Source organism: Sapajus apella, unplaced genomic scaffold (assembly GCF_009761245.1).
Source record: "Sapajus apella isolate SASKATOON/1434 unplaced genomic scaffold, GSC_monkey_1.0 scaffold42, whole genome shotgun sequence".
Classification (NCBI taxonomy): Eukaryota; Metazoa; Chordata; class Mammalia; order Primates; family Cebidae; genus Sapajus; species Sapajus apella.
In genome coordinates this window covers 707,296-712,870 of record NW_022436982.1, presented here as the reverse complement: position 1 = coordinate 712,870, position 5,575 = coordinate 707,296, and the positions used below count along the sequence as shown (strand labels likewise).

At 42.7% G+C, this 5,575-nt stretch overlaps 1 protein-coding gene across 7 annotated transcripts in view; it reads right to left on the bottom strand.

The window, feature by feature from the left end:
• The window catches only part of UBAP2 (ubiquitin associated protein 2), a 133,207-nt gene that overhangs the window by 91,817 nt on the left and 35,815 nt on the right, over positions 1-5,575 (bottom strand). For 2 of the 7 annotated variants that reach the window (XM_032299943.1, XM_032299946.1), the window contains exon 3: positions 2,596-2,633. The exons of the other annotated variants lie outside the window; for them this stretch is intronic. The gene's annotated coding sequence lies outside the window, so the exon portion shown is untranslated. The remainder of the gene's footprint in view (positions 1-2,595; positions 2,634-5,575) is intronic. 7 annotated transcript variants of the gene reach the window in all.

Here is a 5,575-nt window from a genome sequence, read left to right as displayed (position 1 = left end):
TGAACCCAGGAGGCGGAGGTTGCGGTGAGCCGAGATCGCGCCATTGCACTCCAGCCTGGGTTCAGGCAATTCTCCTGCCTCAGCCTCCTGAGTAGCTGGGATTACAGGCACGCACCACCATGCCCAGCTAATTTTTTTTTGTATTTTTAGTAGAGACGGGGTTTCACCATGTTGACCAGGATGGTCTCGATCTCTTGACCTCGTGATCCACCCGCCTCGGCCTCCCAAAGTGCTGGGATTACAGGCTTGAGCCACCGCGCCCGGCCAATTTTTTGTATTTTTAGTAGAGACGGGGTTTCACCATGTTGACCAGGATGGTCTCGATCTCTTGACCTCGTGATCCACCCGCCTCGGCCTCCCCAAGTGCTGGGATTACAGGCTTGAGCCACCGCGCCCGGCCTAGAGCTTCTATTTTATTGCAAGCAGTATCCAGTTCAGCTCCACACTGTGCCCTTAATAAATTACCCAGGTTTATGCTGGCTTTTTTTTTTTGTTTTTTTTTTTTTAAAGACGGGGTTTCACCATGTTGGTCAGGCTGGTCATGAACTCCCGACCTCAGGTGATCCACCCGCCCTGGCCTCCAAAGTGCTTGGATTACGGGCATGAGCCACCACGCCTAGCCGTATGCTGTTTTTAATGACCCAGACCTTCTACTGACCAGGCAAGTGTAGGACGAGATACATCAATCACGTTGCCCCTCAGCTAAGGAGGATGTTATTTTATAAGCAGTCTAAAAACGCATGGTATGGATAGCAAGAGAAGGAAAGAATGTACAGGGAGATGTTTCTGTCATTTCATACTTGCAGGGACTAGACGTGTGGACTAAGCAGCTAGGAGAACACAATTCACATCAGAGACATGGGGAACCTGTGAGAGTCTAAAATGAAAAGTACACAAAAAGATGGAAATGAGAGTTGAAGGCAAGAGATTGACAAGTGACAGCAGTCAGTACTACATAAAGAAAACCACCAGAACCCTAAGGTAACAGGATGTTTGTACAAAGAAAACAAACTTAAAACAAAAATCAGCAGCATTTTCCAGGATGAGGATTATGTTCCATATCTTAACAGGATACTGTGTTACACAGGAATACGTATTTGGCAAAAAACAATTCAATATACTTGGAATGTTATGTGTATATAAATTTTGCCTTAAAAAAGACTACAAGCCTGGGTGCACTGGCTCACACCTGTAATCCCAGTACTTTGGGAGGTCAAGGCAGGTGGATCACCTTAGGTCAGGAGTTCAAGACCAGCCTGGCCAACATGGGGAAACCCTATCTCTACTAAAAATACAAAACTAGCCAAGTGTGGTGGTGCATGCCTGTGATCCCAGCTACTCAGGAGGCTGAGACAGAAGAATTGCTTGAACCTGGAAGGTGGAGGCTGCAGTTAGCCAAGATCCCGCCACTGCACTCCAACCTGCGCAACAATAGCAGAAACTCCATCTCAAAAAAAAAAAAAAGACTATAAACAAATGATTCACTCTAGTCAATAATACCCATTTTGAAGTGATTAAGAGTACCACGAATCATTTACTTTGAAAAGCATTAAAAAGTTAGATAAATTAATGGAAAGGTAATGGAACACATGGCTACTGACTATATAACTCTCAACTGTTCTTCAAGCGTGACCATTTTCATAATAAAAGTATTCTGGGGAGGGATTTCGGCAGATCAGAAAAGGAGTGGAGGAGACAGCTTGGGGTGATAGATGTGTTAAACAGGAGCTAAAACAGAGAGATTTTTTTTTTTAAAAAGGTGAAAATTATGGACTAGTTGTGGATATCCACTCACTGCACAGTATTATTATAAGAACATCCCTGGTTTTAAGACATTTAAAACAGAAACTACTTCATGCAGAAATGTCAGAGTACAAGATAAACCAAAGTTAGGAAGTATGGCTGAAATCTCTCTGGAAAAAGTATAAAAAAGTAATAGAGGAGTGGGTAAACCAGGAACAAATAATGGATCTGAAGGCAGAATATTTAAACTTGAAAGAATAGCCAGTGCTTTGTAAATGTGCACTATTTAAAAACCAAAGAAACACTGACTGACCTGGTCAAAATATTAACAAACAAGCACTTGATGAGTGAAAGAATCTCAATGAATATTTCAAGCAGAATAGTTACTAATAATAGCATTTTGCTGTAGGGGACAGTCTGAAGCTTATCTGTTTCTACATTATCATTCTAATACTGTTTCGCCCATACATTTCTAACTATAAAGTCACTATTCATTGGCATATGTAAGGTAAATACTAATGACTGATTTATTCAGACTTAGCTTTTCCAGCTTAAGTATTATATGACAAAAATACTCTGTATTTCTCTTCAGTAATATCTTTTTTATCCTAAAAGGGCACAGAAACTACTTTTGAAAGCATAGCCAATACACATAATACCCATTTAACAGTACCAGTACAGTAATACTAGTGCTAGCATATTTATGAAAATAAATTTCAATGAGAACTTTAATTTTTATCTTTATAATAATATACCCTACCTGAGTCAAGAAAAAAGTTTTTCTCCGATAAACAATTCAACAAATATTTGATAAACAAAGCACCAAATATAAGAGTATAATAGGGAAGTTACCAGGCTGAGCTCTAGGAAGTGTCAAGAGGTCGGTACAGCTTGGGAAAAAAGAGGAAAAATCAGGATCAACTGGTAATTCTTAAGTTAAACAAGGTCAGTGCACCCTCCCCTGCAATAAACATTAGTGAAATACACCAGGTCACATCTCAAGTTGAAAAATATCTTGCCAAGAAAAGTAGCATCACTACAGCTCTTCCTCTGGATCTCTCATCCATTCGCATGGCTTATAATGACCTAAGCTGCTTTCACAGTGGAAAACGTGAAATTTTTCAAATGAATCCAAATTTTTTTTATTAGATCTGTCACCCAGAAAAAATATAGAAATAATAAAGTAGAATTATTTATGCCCACCACCATAGATAAACATTATTAACAGTCTACTAGCCTGTTCTCATTAACGTTCAACAGTTTTGCTTTACTTTTACTTATTTTTTCAGCTGATCACAAACCATACCTTTACTAAAACATTGTATATCACAATTTTCAAATACTTTTATAATCACTTCATAATTGTGGAATAGTCACATAATTTGGTGGAATATTCACAGAAATTCACAAGAGAGTTGACATCTAAATACAACGTATGTTCAACAATCTAATTAGCTAAAAAGGACATTACATCTGAGCTCAGTGGCTCATGCTTGTAATCCCAGCACTTCAGGAGGTCAAGGCAGACAGATCACCTAAGGTCAGGAGTTCAAGACCAGTCTGGCCAACATGGTGAAACCGTTTCTACTAAAAATACAAAATTAGCCAGGCGTGGTGGCATATGCCTGTAATCTCAGCTACTCAGAACGCTGAGGCAGAAGAAGTGCTTTAACACAGGAGGCAGAGGTTGCAATGAGCTGAGATCGCTCCACTGCACTCCATCCTGGGTGATGGGGCAAGAGGGTGTCTGGGGAAAAAAAAAAAAAAAAAAAAAAAAAAAAAAGGCCTTACGAGGACCATTGAAAAAATATAAATATGGTCTGTAGATTTTCTAATTTTTTATAATTGTTGTGTAAAAGATCCTTGTTTTTGTTTTTTTAAAAAGAAAAACACGGGCCGGGCGCGGTGGCTCAAGCCTGTAATCCCAGCACTTTGGGAGGCCGAGGCGGGTGGATCACGAGGTCAAGAGATCGAGACCATCCTGGTCAACATGGAGAAACCCCGTCTCTACTAAAAATACAAAAAATTAGCTGGGCATGGTGGCGCGTGCCTGTAATCCCAGCTACTCAGGAGGCTGAGGCAGGAGAATTGCCTGAACCCAGGAGACGGAGGTTGCGGTGAGCCGAGATCGCGCCATTGCACTCCAGCCTGGGTAACAAGAGCGAAACTCCGTCTCAAAAAAAAAAAAGAAAAACACCCGGCAGGATGCAATGGCTCACGCCTGTAATCCCAACACTTTGGGAGACTGAGGCAGGTGGGTCACGAGGTCAGGAGTTCGAGGCCAGCTTGGCCGACACATTGAAACCCAGTCTCTACTAAAAATACAGAAATCAGTCAAGCATGGTGGCACACGCCTGTAGTACCAGCTACTCAGGAGGCTGAGACAGGAGAATCACTTGAACCACGGAGGCGGAGGGGGAGGCTGTGGTGAGCCGAAACTGCACCACTGCACTCCAGCCTGGGCAACAGAGCAAGGTTCCGTCTCAAAAATAAAAATAAAAATAAAAAACACACACTGAAATACTGAGGAGTAACAAAGCACCTTATTCACAACTACTTGTCAAATGTCTGGGGAAAGCCGGGCGCGGTGGCTCAAGCCTGTAATCCCAGCACTTTGGGAGGCCGAGGCGGGTGGATCACGAGGTCAAGAGATCGAGACCATCCTGGTCAACACGGTGAAACCTCGTCTCTACTAAAAATACAAAAAATTAGCTGGGCATGGTGGCGCGTGCCTATAATCCCAGCTACTCAGGAGGCTGAGGCAGGAGAATTGCCTGAACCCAGGAGGCGGAGGTTGCGGTGAGCCGAGATCGCGCCATTGCACTCCAGCCTGGGTAACATGAGTGAAACTCCGTCTCACAAAAAAAAAAAAAAAAAAAATTGAGGTTCACGGTCAGGTGAGGTGGCTCACGCCTATAATCCTGACAGTTTGGAAGGCTGAAGTGGGCGGATAACCTGAGGTCGGGAATTCACCAATTCTGACCAATTCCTGAGGTCAGGAAATGTGCCACCAATTCCTGACCTCAAGTGGCCTGCCCACCTCAGCCTTCCAACCTAGCCAACATGGTAAAACCCCCTCTCTACAAAAATACAAAAATTAGCCAGGTGTGGTGGCGCACACCTATATTCCCAGCTACAAGGGAGGCTGAGGCAGGAGAATCCCTTGAACACAGAAGGCGGAGGTTGCAGCGAGCCAAGAGCAAGCCACTGCACTCCAGCCTGGACAACAGAGTCAGACTCCAGCTCAAAAAAAAAAAAATTGAGGTTGAAAGAGACTTAAGTTACTCATCTAATTAGTAAGTGCTAGACCCAGGACAAAAATCCTGGTTTATACACACTCAAAAGAACTCTCTTTCATCATGCAACCTGAATAAGGTTATCTAAGAACACCTTTAACACTGGACATTTAAAATTGAATAATTAACATGTTACCAGCAGGGAATGGTGGCTCACACCTAGTAATGCTAGCAATTTTGGAGGCTGAGGTGGGCAGATCACCTGAGGTCGGGAGTTCGAGACCAACCTGACCAACATGGAGAAACCCTGTCTCTACTAAAAATGCAAAAACCAGCCAGGCGTGGTGGTGCATGCCTGTAATCCCAGCTATTCGGAAGGCTAGGAAGGAGAATTGCTTGAACTCAGGAGGCGGAGGTTGTGGTGAGCTGAGAGCACGCCATTGCACTCCAGCCTAGGCAACAAGAGCAAAACTTCATTTAAAAAAAAATACACACACATAAAAAAAGACCATTCATTAAGCAAACTTTTTCCTAAGTAAATTCAACTATAAAAGGAGGACCTAGCCTAAAAATTCCAAATTTCTCCATCAGTGGAC